This window comes from Zootoca vivipara, chromosome 7, assembly GCF_965207765.1.
Source record: "Zootoca vivipara chromosome 7, rZooViv2.hap1.1, whole genome shotgun sequence".
NCBI classification, from domain to species: domain Eukaryota; kingdom Metazoa; phylum Chordata; class Lepidosauria; order Squamata; family Lacertidae; genus Zootoca; species Zootoca vivipara.
The window spans coordinates 54,789,952-54,809,849 of NC_142590.1; the positions used below are offsets into that span (position 1 = coordinate 54,789,952).

The 19,898-nt window shown below is 43.8% G+C and overlaps 1 protein-coding gene across 5 annotated transcripts in view; it reads right to left on the reverse strand.

Moving 5' to 3' along the window:
• The window catches only part of LRRN2 (leucine rich repeat neuronal 2), a 289,597-nt gene that overhangs the window by 216,913 nt on the left and 52,786 nt on the right, over window positions 1-19,898 (reverse strand). For all 5 annotated transcript variants that reach the window (XM_088674271.1, XM_088674273.1, XM_035122489.3 and 2 more), the window contains one exon: window positions 18,943-19,000. The gene's annotated coding sequence lies outside the window, so the exon portion shown is untranslated. The remainder of the gene's footprint in view (window positions 1-18,942; window positions 19,001-19,898) is intronic.

Here is a 19,898-nt window from a genome sequence, read left to right on the forward strand (position 1 = left end):
ACAGCGGTTTTCCCATTAAACAATGGACGGTCACTATCATTTTTGTATAGCAGCCTGTTCTTTTACTTGAACTTCAACCATTTGAGCGTGACTCACAGGGTAGGATGACGTCCATCCACAATAAACATTGGTCTCCAACATCCTGGAGCCACCCACACTTGGAGCTGTGATGATTACAAAGCCGTTTCCCGTATTGTCACAACCTTCTTTTCATTATAAGGGATCACCAAATGACCACTTGTGCTTGCCAGTGTTGCTGCTGTGTGGCCCCAATTTATGCACTTGTATCTACCTACATGCCTGCATGCCCATGTATAGGTAACAGATCTATATAAGAGCATAATTTTCTTTTGTTCTGAACGTTTCAGCTGCTGGAGGCTTTTGAATTGCACACCCAGACTCTCAAATAGTCTTGCCATTGTTCTCTTCACTTATCACTGTGCAACTGAGTCATGCTGTTATCTGGCAGCGCAGGGAGGACGGGTCTCTGAGATATCAGATGCAATCCAGTCAGCATCAGGCTGTTTTGTTGGTTTGAATCTGTGCTTTGCCTTCAGAAGGGTAGCAACAAGAGGGGGAGGAGGGGGAAAAACTAATGAGATTAATCCTCTGAATTCATTATGCAAAATCCTGGCATCCATCCAAGCTCTCTTGCACGAGCGGTCAATGCCTTCCTTTAATAGCATTAAGCAAAATTACAAATCACAATGTTGGCTAATCAATCTCAATAGGTTTCACTGCATCCATTAAAAAGAAAAGGAAAACTCCATCCAAGAGAGCCTGTAGTCACTGGAATTCAAGAGGGGGGGGGGTTGGTGGATCTTTCTAAGCATTTTCAGCAATAATTGCTGGAGAGGATGCCAATGACTTTTATCTGTTTTGAAGTTCTTATGCAGGCAGGCATAAAGGTGGCTATGAGGAAAGAAGAGACAGAAAGGTGGTTGGGAGGAGAGCAGAGTGAAAATAATCAGCCAAGGGGCAGTGCATAGGAAAGCAAAAGCAAGGAGGAATCGGAGGGGGGGCAGATGAGCTCAGTTTATCTTTCTCAAGCAGACTTGGCTGCTTGTGTGTTGCTGAAACGGACCAGAGATCAACCTATCACAGAGCCATTCATCTGCACCCTCCACCAGATGTTTGGCCCTATTTTGACGGCTGCCACATGGTTGATGAAGAAACATGGCATCACAGCAGGCTATGGAGAAGCACCCCAACATTGCCCCAATAAACTCAGTGGGATCTGTTAAAGGCAAAATGTTTTTCAAGAACTTCCCGTGATTGATTACAAATGGAAACAGGGCTTTTCCTGAAAATCAGGCTGTGACAGAGACTGGGTAGCTAACATGGTTCCCTCAAGATGTTGTTGGACTACCAATCCCATCAGCTCCTGTCAGCATGGCAGATGGCCAGGGCTTATGGGAGTTGTAGTCCAACAATACCTGGAGGGCCACAAATTGACCACCTGAGATTTAGAAGATACTTACTTAAAAAACAATCCTTATAATTACAGAACACATATTGGGAAACAAGGGGAAACGACAATAATTTCAAGCTCCCCAACCCTGTCTAGTGTCAGTTCCCATCCAGATAGTACAGACTAGAGGATGTTTACTTGAAGCAGCTGAGCACAACCTGCTTCCAAGCTAATGCTGAAAATAAGAGTACAAAATGTTGACCAGAGCACATCGAAAAATCTAACACCACAAGTCCCTGTTCTGTATTAACCCAGAGTTTAAAGGGGCCACCAGTCCATCAAATCTTCTCCAGCACAAAGCATTTCACAGGCAGCTAGTAGTTTCCTAAGCAATTTCTAAGGGCAGGCTCCCTCTAATAATCATGTGGCACAGCATAAAGGATCAGCAAACATCTAATAAATCCTTGATTCAACAAAAATGGGAATGTATTTGTGTTTGCAAGGGGGATATAACTCACTTTTTTGACAGTACAGATTTGTCTCTACAGCACATTTCATAGGTTTAGCGGGGGTCTTTTAAAACCTCCAACTTTTCCTCTTCAGTTCCTGAATTCTTTAAGAGGAACAGTTGGCGGTGAAAGACATTTACTAGCCTATAAAAGCAGACGTGGAGAGCCTTGCACTCAAGAGGCTGCATGCCACAATCTCCCAGGCCACATCCCTCACTGTCCCTCCTGTGATCCCTACCTGAGTGCTTTTGCCCCGTTTACATTTGTTTAAATATTACATTTGTCCCTTCATCTCCCCTTCATTTATCCTCACATCAACCCTGTGAGGTAGGTTCAGCTGAGAGATAGTAGACCAAGGTTACCCTCTGAGCTTCAAGGTTGAATGGAGATTTGGAACTGGGTCTCTTCAATTCTAGTTCAACACCCTAACCATTACACCACACTGCCATCTTGGTTTGCAGAGACCTCTGCCTCTGGAAATGCCGGGCAAAATACAAAACTTAAGTGCCAGTAGGAGGCATCTGTTAGAGATTTGCATGTGCAGAATCAGTTGAACTGGTAGAATGGGGAGGTGGCAAGGTGAACTCCCCAGAACTAGAATCTCAGGAGGTCGGGGTGAAAGTGAACTGGTGGCTATGTGTAGAAGTGGCATAGGAGGTGAGCACTTCTGATACCACAGATTTTGACATTTGAGAAAACTAGAATAGCAAAGGCATTCATGGCTCTGGAGCTGGAGTTAACAAATGAGCTATTTCAGCAGAGCTGCCTCAGGGAGCTTCAATGCACTGGTATGCTTGTCTAAAGTCAATACCTTCAACTCTGGACTAACATGAATATTGAGCTTCTCTCTCTCTCTCTCTCCCCATTCCCCCCCCCCACCTTGTTCAAGAAATGGCAGGAAAGGGGTCTGAGGGAGATTCCTTACCACAGGCATGAGGAATCCTCGGCCCTCCAAATATTGCTGAATTACAGTGCCCTTGGTGAAGTCCAGAAATAAACAGTAAATTGCAAGAATTTCAAGAAGGCAAACATACTTGGTACACCCTGACCATTAAAACATTGCTGATGAAGAATTGGTGAAACAAGGCCTTGTCCTGGGATTTTTTCACTGGAATTAATTTTTATTTGCCTCACTATCATACTGGAATTGATTCCTGTTTGAATTCATCCTATCATTACATAAATAAAACCTTCTGAAGACTTACTTGGAATTCATCTTCCTCCTGGCCCGAGTTCTTGCAATCTACTGTTTATTTCTGAATTACAGTGCCCAGCATAGAACAGCAATGCTGTACACCTGAAATGCCAGCAGGAATGTCACTTCCAGTTACTGGAAGGGTGAAAGGTGAGGCAGCAAGGGTGTCAGTGCTGTGCAGGATCCCACCAGGGCATCCACACAGCACCAACATCCTCCCTCCCTCCCTCCCTTCTGGTAAGCAACAGCAACACTGCTGCTAGGAGGTCAAGTTGCAGTGGTGACCCTTCCTGCCAAACATTGTGGGGATTACTACAACTCCCAGAATCCCCAGGCACTGACTGTGCTGGCTGGGGCTGATAGGAGTTGGAGTCAACCAACATTTGTTGGATGCATCTTTGGAATAAGAGTCATGTTCAGTGGGGCACATAGCTGCCAAGTTTTCCCTTTTCTCGCGAGGAAGCCTATTCAGCATAAGGGGAAATCCCTTTTAAAAAAGGGATAACTTGGCAGCTATGGTGGGGCAGTTCACTGTTAATAGAGACAGCTCTATATTAAGGAATTAGGGGCAGTATCATGACTTGGGCTCATATATTCTAGCTGTGATGTAATAAGATATAGTGCATCTCAAACAATCCTACCACACAATTTACCTCAGCCCAAGTTTCAAGACATCTGGTGGCCCAGTTTCTCTGACTCCCACAGCTTATCCAGGCTAGTACCACCCCCTCACATTGCCCCATTGCCTGTTGTTTTGTACTCTTTCTACCTCAAAGTGCCTCTCACAATGTGTTAATTTCCAGCTGTAGATAAAACTATTTTAAGTTATAGAGCAAGAGTAAAGCACAGAGATTTAAAGTTATAATGAAGGACTGTAGGTTTTTCCTCAAAGTCTAACTAGAATTGAGAGAGAAGTGGTCCCCTGGTACCAATACCTACAATGGAGTAATTTGATTCAAGACTAACATTTGTGCAAAACTAATTGGAATCTGGCTGCGTTAAAAATCAGATCACTAAGTGACTCAGTCAGAAGGGGGCACATCAATACTCTGCAACTTACTGGGGCCTCAAGTATGGCAAATAAAAATAAAAATCCCACCACAACAATCTCTTTATGCTGTCAAACGGTTCCAGGTCTTTTCCCCAGAGGAGAAACAGAGGCAGATATGGTCCATCACAGTCTTCAACACAACTTGAATCTTCCTCAATTTTTTTTAAAAAAGAGAAATCTCCCCTGTGGTAACAAGGAGCGCACTCCAGCAAAGTTGCAAAATATTAATGAACAATGTTCTAACCATGGTTGAGTAGACATATTGCCAGCTTGGTTGGTTATGTCCCCAAATCAGAAGATTCTGAGCCAGTTTATTGACTCAGTTGTGAGCTATCGCATCCTATTAGACATGTGGGAAGCCCTCCTAAGTATCCCACAGTTATCTTTTAGTGGTTACACTGTAGAATCTAGTGTGTTGCTAGGATGTTTAGCTATGGAAGCTGTGTGAACAACAACAACAACAACAACAGAAGATGCTGAATTGTGACTAGATGAAAAGACCTTCATCTGCTGCCTTTTACAGGTTGGCATGATAAAATGTGGGAACCTTTAGTAATGGATGAAATTTCAGAAAGAGACATATGACCTGCTCTTTCTAGAAAAATTGTTTCCATGTATTGTTAGCTCAGAAAAAATAATACATAGAAGACAAGTGCATCTAAATCAATATTTATTTATTTAAGGTTAAAGAGAGGGAGAGAATGAAAAAACAAAGAAAAATCACTCTTCAACTGTAAACTTCAGTGATCTTTGATTTTTTTGATACTTTGGATAATTTGAAATGTAGAAGAAATATTGGTTGTTATTATTGCCTGTTTTGTCATTGCTTTCTTTTTCTTTTTTAATTAAAATATATTAAAATACAATTGGTGGTGATTATGGAGTATTGAACAGTTCTGAGAAACAGAACAGTAAAACAGTATTGCTGCATGTTCTGGGACGCCGCCTACTTGGAGGGCCCTGGAGAATGAAAACTGTGTGTTTGCACAGCTAGCAGAAAGCCTGCTTTCTTGGTTCCATTCTGTTTTCCTTTGAAAAAGTAGGGGCCCAAATCAGGGACTCAACTTGGAAAGCCCACTTTCCTTTCTCTTTACCATGGAGTCATATTTGAGAGATAGAGGACTTACCAGCCGAATCTCTGCTATGCTGCAGTGCCACCCCTATGGTGGCGGGTGGGGTGGGGGTTGCAAATGCAGCTTTCCAGATTGGTCAGGATCATGTGACTTGTGGAATCAATGGGGGCCTAGCTAGTTCTATACAATTCTTGCTCCGAGGTGTGTTCCTCAATCTGAGTAATTTGCTGGGTGGATTCATAACACAGATTGCCACAAACTGTTGACCAACTTTCAGCCTGTGATTTTGTGCTCATGTATATGGGGCCACTGGATAAGGCTGGGAGAGAACTTCAGTTAGTGAAACTACCTAGTTCATACTTCATGAAATAATTTGTGGATCACAACACAGACATCCTTCAAAAATGGCACTTCTTCATATTTTGCAATGTAGGTATCCAACCAAGTTATGTACACAAAACAGTATGTGCATAAAATGCATACATTGGCGGAAAAGCCGCTCCACTTCCCAGTGGGGCGGGGTTGTGGTGGACCACGTGACCACCCACTCCCCTCCAGGGGGGGTGTTGTTTTGCGCCACCCGGGGGGATCCTGGCCATGTCATCCATCGGCTGGCCTATCAGCTGGCTGGGGGAGCTTGGCCAGGGCCAGTTTAAGCAGAGGCATGTTCCGAGAGACTTCCTCTTGGTTCGCATTCTCCATCTCCCACCCTCCCTCCCTATTTGCAGGTTTAGTCTTTAATGGCCTTGCTATGGACCTTGGTTGGTCGCCGTTGAGGGGCCTGGTAGGAATTTTTCCACTTGGCAAATTGGCTCAGGCCATTTGGTTTTCACCTACCTCGTAGCAATCATCACAACTTTGTAAGGTTTTGCGGTTAGGCATTGGGTGACCTTCTGATGGAGGGGAGGCCTGGCCATCACCTGCCCCTCCATGCTTAGGTGTATTCCGTTAAAGGAATATGGGGGTGTGGATCTTGTCTGAAGCCCGGGGTGGGGCTAGGGCCATGCCACGATCCTTCCGGGAACCCAGGGGTGAGCTCGAGTTGGTTTGCATCGACGGGGCTCCCCCTACCAGTGGTTTACCCTACCAGACCACCTGCACAATGGGCAGGCGTCAGATATAGCCTGGTCTACTCAATGCCTAAGCCAATACCGCTCACATTCTGTAAACAATAAAGTTGTGGCCTAAATTTGCCCAATAACATTAACCTTATATCACGTGTCCTAGTGTTTTTATTCCTCCCTGAGGGGGTGGTTGCAGGGTCTCAACACGCAACCACATACAAACATGTATTTGCAAAAAGGTTTATATCAGGCAAAACTGCATGCAAAAGCATGTATTAGGTGAAAATCGCATTACAGAATGCTGCTGATTTTCCAAGAGGACTTTTTTTGGGGGTAGCAAAACTGATGTGGTGAACAAAACTGGAAAAATGAGAAACTGATATTGACACTTTCGCCTGTCCCTCTCTCTGGATCTGAGCCTGTTTCACTTCTATAATGCCCAGATATTGGTGGTTGTATAACCCTGCAGGAGTGTGCATTCCAAGAACATGTGCCTGCAATATAGCTGTGATCTGTAATATGGCTGTATGTATATGCATGTCTCCAGCTTCAGATCACAGTGCCTGTGTACAACCATCTGCAAATAAGCTGGCAGACAGAGAATCCATTCCTTGAAGGAGGGAAAGTCACTGCTGTAGCTTCCCCTTAGCTTCCCAGCCTCCTCCTCATCTAATCTAAAATTAACTCCACTGTTCAGCTGCATTTAAGCAAAACCAGTTGCCATGGCCACGCCAGGGGCTCCTGGATGTAGCGAATGAGGCAATCAGTTAAAATGAATAGCCACCGAGCTGATGCTTGCTTTAGGTTACATATGAAGTTCATTCACTTGTTAAACCTAATGGACTGGATTGCCCGTGAATTGGAAATGTAAATTTTGTCTCTTTCAGTGGCTGGAGTTCGAAGCAGGCGAGAAAGCCAGGGAAAAATGTCGACCGGCAGCTGCTGCTGCTACCGGTGACATGAGCTGACAAACGCCGCAAGGCGTGACAGCTGACGGGTGGCGTCGGAAGGGCTGCGCTTTCGGCAAGTAAGTGGCAGAAATCACAAGGTTGAGCATCCCTAGTAATTCCTCAGAAGGTGCCTATAATATTTAGTTACTGCCTGTCCTGGTGTTTTCTCCATTAATGCTGCTATTCCTTTAATCTTGACCCCTGCTACTTACATAGCCCCTTTATGATTATAGGACCTTTGCAGGCAAAACCATTAGAACTGTGAAAAGCAATGTCCCTGTGGTTTCATAGACATGACCATTTTTGACAGTAGTTATAACACTGAAGTATATTATCACCACTGTTTCGAATATCCAGCATGAACTCACACACACACACACATTCTCTCTCTCTCCATCCCTTCCCTCTCCAATGTAATATGTTGTCAAAGGTCACAGATTTTAGGGGGACGTGGGGAGTGGCAGGAAGTGAACCTCAGCAAATTTGAAATACTCAAACAAGATTAAATTGCAAAAGTTAAAAGTATAATCAGATAACATTTGTTGTGATGAGCTGCAGAGCTTCTTCCTCAAAACAACAATAGTTCAGATGTAATGCTGAAACATAGTTTAGCATTATAAGAATGAATCTAGGCAAAGCGCAGCCATGGAGATTTTTGAACCTTTCCCTTAATTTTTTTAAATTGGCTTGCCATGTCATCTGACCCAAGAAACTGGCTGATCTTGCCAATGGTTTACTGAAACAAGCCAACTTCCAACTGTATTGTAAGAATCTAGATCGCTTGAGCAAATCAGTTAAGATAAACCACAGTTCAGCTTTGATCACAACACCAAACTGTGGCTAATATAAAATTGAAGCAGAAGCTTCCAGTACCTTCTTCACAGCCACCCTGGAGGAGAAGGGTGTTTGAATGGCTGATCCTCATAATGCCAAACCATGGTTTAGTGTTACGTGTGAACCCCACAACCCTTATTTTAAAGCAAAGAAATGCATGCCATTTGCATGAAAAGCCTCTTGTAATTGTTTCTACAAAAATAATGTCTTTCTGTGCAGAGCCAGTAAGCTGGCCAGAGTTGCTGAAGAACTTGTGGTTTGAAACACAGGTAGCAAATACTACCTGCCCAGCCCTATCATCCCTAAATGGGATCCCTCGATACAGGAAAACATTTCCATGGTAGTCACATGTTGCCAGTAGTTAGGAGCATTGGTAAGGGCTGGCCCAGGGGACTTCGGGGCGGGAAGTTGTGCTGGACCTCTTAAACTTAATTTTTTTAGGCAACAACTTTGCTTATAGCAGGCACCCCCAAACTGTGGCCCTCCAGATGTTTTGGCCTACAACTCCCATGATCCCTAGCTAACAGGACCAGTGGTCAGGGATGATGGGAATTGTAGTCCAAAACATCTGGAGGGCCGAAGTTTGGGGATGCCTGGCTTATAGGGTGGCTGGGCACAGTGCTTGTGAGAACCAGCCATGTTCCAAGGAAATTTGCCCAGAGGTCCCCAAATGCCAGCCACAATTTGCATGTATGTATAGGAACATAAGAAGCTGCCTCGTACCAGATCATCACTGGTCCATATAGGTCAGTATTGTCCACACTCACTGGCAATGGCTTTCCAGGGTTCCAGGCAGGGTTCTGTTCCAGCCCTACCAGGAGATGCCAGGGATTGAACCTGGAACCTTGTGCATGCAAAGAAGATGATCTACCACTGAGCTATGACCCTTCCCCTGCTCTGAGTCTCCTTCTCCTCCATTCAAAATAAGAACAAGAAACCAGGTCTTCTCAGGTATCACCTTTGGAATGCCCTTCTCAATGAGGGTTGTCTATTTTTCTGTTGCTGCCAGGTGAAAACCTTTTATTTGGCCAGGTCTTTTAATTTGCTGAGTTTTATATTACCTTAGAAGTTGATTGCTGCTGTGTTCTAATGTGTTTTACTGTTAGTCATTTTATTCTTAATGTTGCTCTGAGAGCTTTGGCTGAAGTGCAAGCAGCTAATAAAAGTTTTAAATGAATAAATAAATTTTACTATATATAATATATGAGGAAGGCAGAGAGCGTAGGTCGTGCTCTGCTGTTGGCCCAGTCAGCGACAAATTTCTAGTGCCTGTTGGTTTTGATTTTTACAAACAATGATGGAGTGAGAGGATCTTTGCCTCATTCAATTCAGCTGGACCTGAGCACAGGATCACTCTGCCCTCCTGCAGTTTCCAGCAACCAGCATTCAGAAGCACAACTGCCTGGAGGCAGAGCATAGCCATAATAGCTGGTAGCCATCAATAGACTTCTCCTTCATTAATTTGTCTAATCCCTTTCTAAAGCATCTAAATTGGTTGTGAGTTGTCCAGAGAACCGTGTTATTGGGCAGCCTATAATCGATGCTGTAAATACACAAATAAATAAAGTTGGCAGAAACAAAATGGCAGCTGGGCCAACAAAAGAAGAACTCTGGTGCTGCCTATAGATGAAGCAAGAAGACACCTACCATGACTGCAGTGCTAATGGTGAATCACCCCGATTCAGATTCTGAATTTTGTAAGGATGGGCACTGGATTCAACCAAAGCCTGGACTGAATTGGTTCAGTTGGGGGGCAGGGATCCAAGTTTGGGCCCAGTCAGGTTGAGACTGCCCTGGATCACCCTGGGTTTGGTTGGACCACCTGGAGCTATCTAGGACTGGCAGAGGGATCAAGCCGGAAGGCTGCTGGTGAGCAGAGCATTCGGTCCTGTGGGCTGTAGGATGTTTCTTCTCAAGGGCCTTCCCCCAAAGGATTGATCTCTCCTACTCTGGGTCTGGAGCAGGCATAGGAAAATTCGGCCCTCCAGATGTTTTGGGACTACAACTCCCATCATCTCTAGCTAACAGGACCAGTGGTCAGGGATGATGGGAGTTGTAGTCCCAAAACATCTGGAGGGCCGAGTTTTCCTATGCCTGGTCTGGAGGATGAGATCAGATGGAGCTTCTCCTTCCACTGTTCCTTTCCTTACCATATGCTTAATTATTAAACGTTATCCCTGCCTGGCTGGATGTTCCATAGGTCATGGACAATCCAGGACCCCAAATCAGGGGCAGAGGGGGTTCTGTGCATAGCCCTGGAATATTGCACCACGACTGAAAAGACAGGGCAATGCTGTCCCAAACTTTGCTGCCTCCAAATTGGGTGATGAAATTCAAGGTCCATTTGGGTTCGGTCAGTCAGATAAATCCTGGTTAAAACATCATTAAATATATTATACAGTCAATATAAATATATTGGATATATTAATGGGTTTTAATGAGCTATTGCATACCCTGTGCTATAAACACAGTTACCATTGAAACAGGATCCTGGCTGCTTGGGATCAGCTGCAGTTACTGCCAGCCTGCTAGAATGAATAAGAGACTTTATACAATGTATAAATAGTGTGCATGCTATGTTTGTCATTCCTTACTTACTGCTAGGAAATAAACTGCAAAAGAGGTGTGATGTTCTGATCTTTCATCTTATATTTTTCTTAAGGATTCTGCTACAACCAAATCATCCCATTATTGTTCCTGACCCAGCAGCCCAAAAGTGCCAGCAAAAAAGTTAACACGGTACCAAATGTACTTACCAGTTTTGTGTTCAAATTTCAAAAAACATTATCGAACATGAGAATTTTTTTTAGCTCAAAGAAGACTTAAGTTGAGTTATTTCCAACACTTTTCAACCAAAAGGCCAATTTCCAACACTGAAGCAGTCTTAATTTAAATTAGGAGTGACTAATTGACTGGAGGGCTGAATTTGCATGCACACACCCAGACTTGAGGTTTCCAATCCCTGGTGTAAAGCAACATGCCAACCAATGTAAGTATAATATTGCTGTCAAACTGTTTATTCAAAGACCTGATTCTGATAAACAATTAGTGTCCTTAATATGTAGTGGGAGATTTTGTACCATATTTTGTAATTTTAAGTCAATACAGAGACAGCAAGAGAGATCCTTTCAGTTGTTGTATTGTTTCCGGAAGAATGGTTGTGTCTAGGGTGGCTGGCTTTGAGCACTTGGTAACATATAAAACCCTCCAGGAGCAAAGATGATAAGGAAATTGTCTGTCAGCACTCTTTACCCTTTATACATGTACTCTTTATACATGATAATGATGGGATTCAGTCTTTAAAATAAACATCAGAACACAGGTTATCATCACTTTAGCTACACTAGATCCCTGCTTGTAATAACTTTACATTCAATGGACAACACCGCCTATGAATACAAGCTACAGCTGTCTGTGGGCACCTGCTTGATTCCATTTTATGCAAAGCTGTTTGTGGTGGAACCTGAACAAGGCATCCTGAAAGAGCCTATTTGTAAACCACTTATATGGCATGGTATGTTGCTGATGGAGGGACGCGGGTGGCAATGTGGGTTAAACAACTGAGCCTAGGGCTTGCCGATCAGAAGGTTGGCGGTTCGAATCCCCACGACGGGGTGAGTTCCCGTTGCTCGGTCCCAGCTCCTGCCAACCTAGCAGTTCGAAAGCACAGCAAAGTGCAAGCATTGTAGTTAAATAGGAACCGCTTCAGCACGAAGGTAAACGACGTTTCGGTGCACTGCTCTGGTTTCGCCAGAAGTGGCTTTGTCATGCTGGCCACATGACCCGGAAGCTGTACGCCAGCTCCCTCGGCCAGTATAGCGAGATGAGCGCTGCAACCCCAGAGTCGTCCACGACTGGACCTAACGGTCAGGGTCCCTTTACCTTTATGTTGCTAATGACTTTGTGATATCACCAGCTGTATATATCCCTCTTTCAAGATTATGTTTGATAACACCATCAATAAGGCATCTATCCCTTTCCTTGAGCCCTACCACCAGAAACAACAAAAAAGTCACTAATCACAACAACAATGCACTGATGCCCACAGCTACCTAGAGTGGAAATACTGGCATTCCAGACATATGAAGAGAAGCATTACCCACAGCTAAATCAAAGTCATCTGCAACAACAAAGAAAACAATCAAAGAACCAGTTAACCTGAAGAACACCATCTGCACAGAGGATATCCTCCACATGTTAATACATCATCTACCAGGAAAGCATTTTACCTGAAAACATGTTCTCCATGAAAGTGATGTATCAGTCAACAACAACAACCTTATTCTGTGTTTAGTAGATTTCTATCCAACATCTCCTAGGTATCACCTGGCAATCAGAGAAAGCTACCCATTACTAGCAAATTCAGAACATCTTGCTCAAGCAATCAGCAAGCCTCCTGTTATAGCATTCTGCCAGTCTCCAATCTATGGAGACTATGAGTGAAAGTTGTACTGAAGCCACCAATCAACAATCCTAGATCACATCCTCATGACTCAAAACACTGTATTGCCTGGGTTTATCTCATGGGCAGTTACATTCAAGAGCACTATGATTGGCATAATTTATTATATCAAACATCACTTGCGGGCCGTGCAATGTAGTGTATTTCAATGAATGCAAATGCCCTTCAATTTAAATCACAGTGTCTCTAATTTATCAGTTGTTGTGCTATACCTCTGACTATTCCATCCTCAGTGTCCTAGAACTGTCAATCTCTTGGGTATGAGCGGGGAGTCTCAGGCCCAAGGGCCAAATGTGGTCCTCTGGGCCTCTCTGCCTGGCCCTTGGAACTCTTCCCAGGCCACGGTCCCTCTCCATAGGTCACACCTCTCGTTGACCCTGCTTTGCACCCCAAGCATTTTTGCTTGGAAAAGAATATGCCCTTGAGCTCTGATAATGCCTCTTGGTATAATGCTGTGGGTGGTAACTAGTCAACTGTACAAAAATAAATTTTAATTCATTGCAACACCCACTTTTGCCCCTAGCCACACCCACCACTGCCACATAACCCTTGGAAACTTGCTCAAAAGAGATCACAGTCCTTGGGCTGAAAATTGTTCCCTGCTCTATATTTCTGTTTTTTTTTCACCCCCCTGTCTTTCTTAACTTTCCCCCCTCTCTTTCTGCCTCCTCTCCCCCTCTTCCTTGCCACCCACATGAAATTAGACAGAGGGTCACATTAAATTGCATGGAGGGCCATCTCTGGCCCTGAGGCTGCCCACCCCTATTCTAAACCCTGGAGCTCTGAATAAATTAATCTTTCTGATGAACTAGATATCCAAACACCACAATATTTCGAATCTGCTGCACAAGCACAAATTCAAATATTCTTTCCCAAAAGACCAGCATTTGAATCAATACTTAAAGAAAGAAAAAAGCAGTTTCATAGTACTCCTCCTGAGGTTTGCTCTGAACACGATTCCCCAGAGCAGCCTCTATTTGTCCATTGTGCTGCTTCTCATAAAAAATTTGGTAGAGAAAAGCATAAGGTGTCATTGCCTTGTCACCCTCAAGTGTGCTACTTTTACTGTTAAAGCAAGACTTCTATCCTACTCCACCTTAAATGTGAATGGGACAAACTATGAATACCAGTGACAATTTATGAATGTAAACTGGAAATCCTTTGATTTGCATTTGCATCTTGCCTGTCCCCCAAAGAGCTCAGGATACACTGAGAAGTGATGGCTGCCCAAGACATTAGTATGTCTGTTTCATGACTGAGCAGGATTTTGCACCCAGCTCTCCTAAATTAGAGTTTAACATTTTATCTGTTAAACCCCTGACTTTCATGTATTTAAGGCCACAGTTCAATGGAGCACTCACTCTTACTCCGTCTCCTGTTTGGCAACAGGTAGTGACTCATCCTCTTAAATGCCGCACTGAATTCATTGCTTTTATGCATGTGACTGACCAGTGCAATTGCTGTGCTGCCTCCTTGACCTCAGTGTGTGACCCAATGACACTATTAATTAGTGGCATTTTTCAGAAGGTTGGACTGATTGCATTCATTTACTAATTGGATTCCAGCACAACTATAAACTAAATTGGACAGGTTTGGTTTCTCCCCAACACCAGCATTACCTATAACACTTGCAAAATGGAACTGTTTTACTTGCCTGGCTTTTATGTTGGTTAAATAATTGATTGCTAATTGTGTTGTCCCTTCATTACCCACCATCATTACTGTAAAGGGCAAGCTAGAGTTTGTTTGCTGGGTCTAGTGACTTGGGCAAAAGTCAAGCCTGCATAGAAATGATCAAAGCTGGATCCTCATTATGTACTAGCATAAGTACATCTCCATAGATTTCAGCACTGTCACTCTGATTTATATTGGCTAAGGATCTAACTCAGAATAAAACTCATGATCTGTCTTGCTCTTAATGGCTTTATTTACTAATCTGGGGGAAATGAACTTTCCCTCTGACAGACAGCACAGCCATCATCTCTGAATAAAAAGGCTCCTGCTCTTAGCAACCCACAAATTATAGCTACGCTGAGAGTTTTATCAGTAACGGTTCTACCCTGACAATTTATGTGTGGCCAGGCAGAACCCATTTGGAATACTCAAGCACGCCGACTCTTTGATAAGTTGCATTTGGGTCTTCAGATGCTTCACATTATAAACAAAGAGAATGGGTTATATATAGTAAATAGAGACCCTGGCAGGGTGGCTGGGTTGGAAACACATTCTCCATTGTGTGTCAATAATTGCAGGAGTCTCTCTTTTCTGTGTTATAACTTTCCTATATAACTCTGGTGCCATTGTCTGATCCTCCCCATACATGACATCAAATAGGTGGAAGCTAGCTATGAAAATTTTCCCAGTATTGATGTATGGAAGTGAGAGCTGGACCATAAAAAAGGCTGATCGCTAAAGAATTGATGCTTTTGAATTATGGTGCTGGAGGAGACTCTTGAGAGTCCCATGGACTGCAAGAAGATCAAACCTATCCATTCTTAAGGGATTCAGCCCTGAGTGCTCACTGGAAGGACAGATCCTGAAGCTGAGACTCCAATACTTTGGCCACCTCATGAGAAGAGAAGACTCCCTGGAAAAGACCCTGATGTTGGGAAAGATTGAAGGCACAAGGAGAAGGGGACAACAGAGGATGAGATGGTTGGACAGTGTTCTTGAAGCTACCAACATGCGTCTGACCAAACTGCGGGAGGCAGTGGAAGACAGGAGTGCCTGCCTTGCTTGGGTCCATGGGGTCACGAAGAGTCGGACATGACTAAATGACTAAACAACAGCAGCTATGAAAATATAGGCTCCTGACTGGTCTTTAACTTGGTAGATGTGATGCTGTATCTGTGCCAAACCGCAGGCCAGTGAAGTCTAACATCCAAGGCTGAATGAACCATTATGCTAGGCAAACAGCAAACTAAGGCCAAATGGAAATGCTTTTGTGGTGCAATTAGGATTGCTTCGAGAGCATGGTCTTTGTACTAGGGTCCTGCAACATTTTAACTGCTTAGATCAATTTAGAACATTATGTCTACTCCTACAGCACAAAACACGAGAACAGTGGGCCAGTTTCCAGTTAGAATGCTGGTAGATTTGCCTGTATCAGGAACAGAATGTAGTGTTTACTGCAAAATATGTCAACAGCAGCATATAATGGGCAATCACAAGCCTGTCAGCATGTGGCGAGGTGTACATTGAACAAAGTTGTTCAAACTGGCAGTGTATTAAGTGATGTGGGGGGGGGGAATTGCAGTCAAATGTAAGTATGCATAAGTGCTAGTTAGGTCATAAAGGGGTTAAGACCAAGAAGGTATGTTCCTAGACTCAGCTAGGTCACATCTGCTCATCTCTGTGAGGGAGGAAGTGTAACTCTCACCAGCCTTGTCCAGCATGGTCATGGGGCTGATGGGAGTTGTAGTCTACAACACCTGGAGAACACCAGCTTGCTAATGGCTGGTTAAAGCAATACCAAATAGGTACCACTTGGAGAACCTATTCCACAAGACAATGCCATCACAATCTTGGGGGGAAATTGCATTTCCCAAGACAGTACACTTTGAACAGCCTCAGTGAGAAACATTGGCTTTGGGGTCTGTTTTTTGTTGTTTTCCAGAGTGTTGAGCCATTATTTCTCATGATACTTTTTTCTTTCCCATTATATTTTTTTGCAAGTATTTGTAGTGCTTCAAAAACCTGCTGAATGTGCTGGATCAGAGACAAGGAGAACGAGAATAAGTATGGTTACAGGTAGGTAGCCGTGTTGGTCTGGATCGAAGTAAAATAAAAAAATTCCTTCAGTAGCACCTTAAAGACCAACTAAGTTTTTATTTTGGTATGAGCTTTCGTGTGCATGCACACTTCTTCAGTTCTGAAGAAGTGTGCATTCTGAAGAAGTGTGCATGCACACGAAAGCTCATACGAGAATAAGTATGTATATATACCATGAACAACAATCATGGCTCTGTTGTATTAGCTTCAGTTGGCTTAAGAATGAATGGCCCCAATGCCAGAAAATGAGATTTCTCCACAACAGAAGCAATATAATGAGAGAAGACATCTGCACCTCAAACAACAAATAAGCAGAGCATTGTGCAACTATGCATTTACTGGATGGGGGTGGAGGAAGTGAGAGAGAGAGAGAGAGAGAGAGAGAGAGTTGCATCCAGCCCATTGATGTGAACACTGACAGAACAGAGAGCCTGTTAAATCGGCAAGAAGGGCAGGTAACGTGGATGTGATTCAACACAGAGCTCACATGCCCTTTGATGTGAACTTGCAAGGATCAGCTCATTCAAGAAAAACCCTTTAACCAAGGCGCCAATGTCATGAGATATTTGGCATCTTCAGAACTGACTGACACCTCTCTGTGGTACATGGGGATTTTCTTTGCTAAGCCACTCACAACCCATTGGTCATAGATAATTGGATAGTCCATATATAATGTATAATCCAGCATGTGCGCATGAGCACCCAGACACAGAGAAATGAGCCACTTACCAAGGACAGGCATAAGAGATGTGCACTTGGAGAGTGGAACCTTGTTAACTTTTAGACTCATGGAGCTGCCATTTCATAAACCCTCTGAAGAAACAAATTGTCCCTCCCCATTTCTCAGCTTAAAATTAATAGGAGAAACATCCAGTTACGGCCGATAGGTAGCTGGACACCATCTGATTGCCACTGAACACGAGCCTTATCTTATCTTCCTCCTTTGCAACTGCTCAGAGAAAGAATTATAAACTGGTTGCCTGGGAGACGAGAACGGCACTGCTTTGGGTGATGAGTTCTGCTGCACCCAGGACTCACACAGCAATAAACCCAAGTTTGCTACCAACATTCAAGAAGGACCTGCCAAATCTCTGGGCTTTCTGTTGAGCTTGTGTGTTCTGTTTTGGTTTTTTTTTAAAAAAAAATAATGCTATTTGCATTCACACTTTACATTTTCCGGAGTATTCTTAAGGGGTAGATGACACAAAAGCTGGTGTCTAAAAAGAGAGATGCCGAGGGATGGACTGAAATCCACTTAGAATCCAGTATCTCTGATCTAGAATTGTCCTGCAATCTCAGACACGTGAACCAGTCGGTGGTTGCTCAAGTGGAGGGAGAAATGCACTCTACATATGCCCAGATAGACTTTTTCTCTTTTGGTTTATTTTCATGGTCCAGAGATGAGCTCTTATGTGCAGATTCTGAGCCGAGACCTGAGTCTATTTATTTCAAAACATTTATACACTGCTTGATTGGTTTTTAAAAAAAAATAAACATTTGAAGTGTTTTTTTTTACAAAGTTAAACCCAGGGAATGTGTATGGAGATGGCAGAAGAGGGGAAGGGAGGGGAGAGGGGAGGACTCACCATTTTTATACATTATGGCTGTAACTTGCCTTCCTCTCAACCCCCATTTCCTCTGGAAAAACATTATGTACCTGCATCAATCAGCTCCTATACACATGCCCAATGGAAGAAGAAAAAGACATTATCTCAATGAACCGAGGGTCCTTAGACCTTATCTTTGCCACTCTTGGTAATTTCTCTAGGGAGGTTTTCTGCTTGCTGCCTCTACTTTTAGTGCTAATCAGCCATTTCCGGCTGCAAGGATGTATTGATCGGATAACGCGGGATGATAGGCAGAGGTGGGAAAGAGAAAACCGAGCCAATACAGAAGAGCATTACCTCCTTTAGACACTGCAGCTGTCAGCTTGGAGAAGAGGCAGACTGCATCCCATACAGAGCAACTTGCCAGTATACAAACGTTAGAATGCTGATATGACCTCCAGTGGGGGTTCAAGAGAACACCTGAAGGGGAAGCAAGCTCTGGGAGACAAGGCAGTATTGTAAGTATAGAAGAAGAGCCTGCTGGGTTAGGCCAATGGCTCATGCAGTCCAGCATCCTGTTTTCACAGTGAGAAACCTCCACGCAAAACCAAAGCACAAGAGCCTTCTCCCCTCCTGTGGTTTCCAGCAACTAGTATTTGGAAGCATTACTGCAGGCATCCCCAAACTCGGCCCTCCAGATGTTTTGGGACTACAACTCCCATCATCCCTAGCTAACAGGACCAGTGGTCAGGGATGTTGGGAATGGCAGTTCCAAAAATCTGGAGGGCCGAGTTTGGGGGTGCCTGCATTACTGCCTCGAACCAAAGAGTATAACCATTCTGGCTAGTAGCCATCAATAGCCTCATTCTCCTTAAATCTGTCTAATCCATTTTTGAGGCTGTCTGGGTTGGTGGCCAGGAGGGAGTTCCATATTTTAACAATGCACCTTCAGCTTTGTCCAAAGGGAAGGTTGCTTTTGGTCAATTGGTGAAACAAAGCATAGTTACCTTAGGAAACTGTTTCATACCATATTCATGATGAAACAAATAGTTATCCATAGAAAATCATACCCTACCTTTTGAGGACGTTCCTCTATAAAGCTGCTTACAATCTCTGGTAAGAGCCGGCTCCACCTGGCAATCAAATACACAAAATGCAATACAGCTGAACAATATAAACCATCATAAAAAATGAAGTACAAGAATGGACTATAAAACATAATATGGGTCATAAAACGGTATAAAAAACACAAACCGACAAGAATGAAAAAGGCAGAAATAAAATACGTAGGCTGATTTGGGGAGGCTTGGGAGAAAAGTTTTCAACGCATGTCGAAACATTGCAACGTTGTGGTTTGTTTCACTTCTAAGGGAAGAGGGCAGCACCGGTTGAACGGACTGCACTGCTAACCTGGATTCCCAATGCTGAGCGTCGCTGCTGGTTACCAAGAGGGAGAGAGGCAAAGAGAAGGAAGGTCCACAAGATTCCTGTACAGCCAATCTGATGCTCTTGCTGCCATGCCCACCCACACCGAGTTCCCCACACCTGTCCCTCTAACCCTTGGTAACTAGCAGCAATGCTCAAAGTTGGGAAGACAGGCGAGCAACACTGCTCTCCCTGCACCCCACTCCTGGAAGTGATTTCCACAGACATAGGCTCCATTGGTGCTAATCTTCTCCCAGTTCAAATACTGAATCCACCATGCCAGAGAACTGGTACAATAGCCAGGAGTGCCAACTTGGCCCCATGACTGTGGGACTTCATGGGGGATTGTGCTTGGGCACCCATGGCCCCAGGGAGCTGGCACCTATGGCAATAGCTGTGTCCCTGGGGCAATATGCTAACACTATTTTCAAAATGATCCCACAAGTTATTTATCAACCAATTAATCCTTTATTATGTTGCCAAAGGCCCATTAAAAATATTTATCCTTCCAGCCATTTCACCTATATGCTGCTTCTCCACTCTAAAAGGAACTTCCAAAATGGCTCTCATAAAATCACAAAAACCCCACCTAGTTTTATGAGTAGG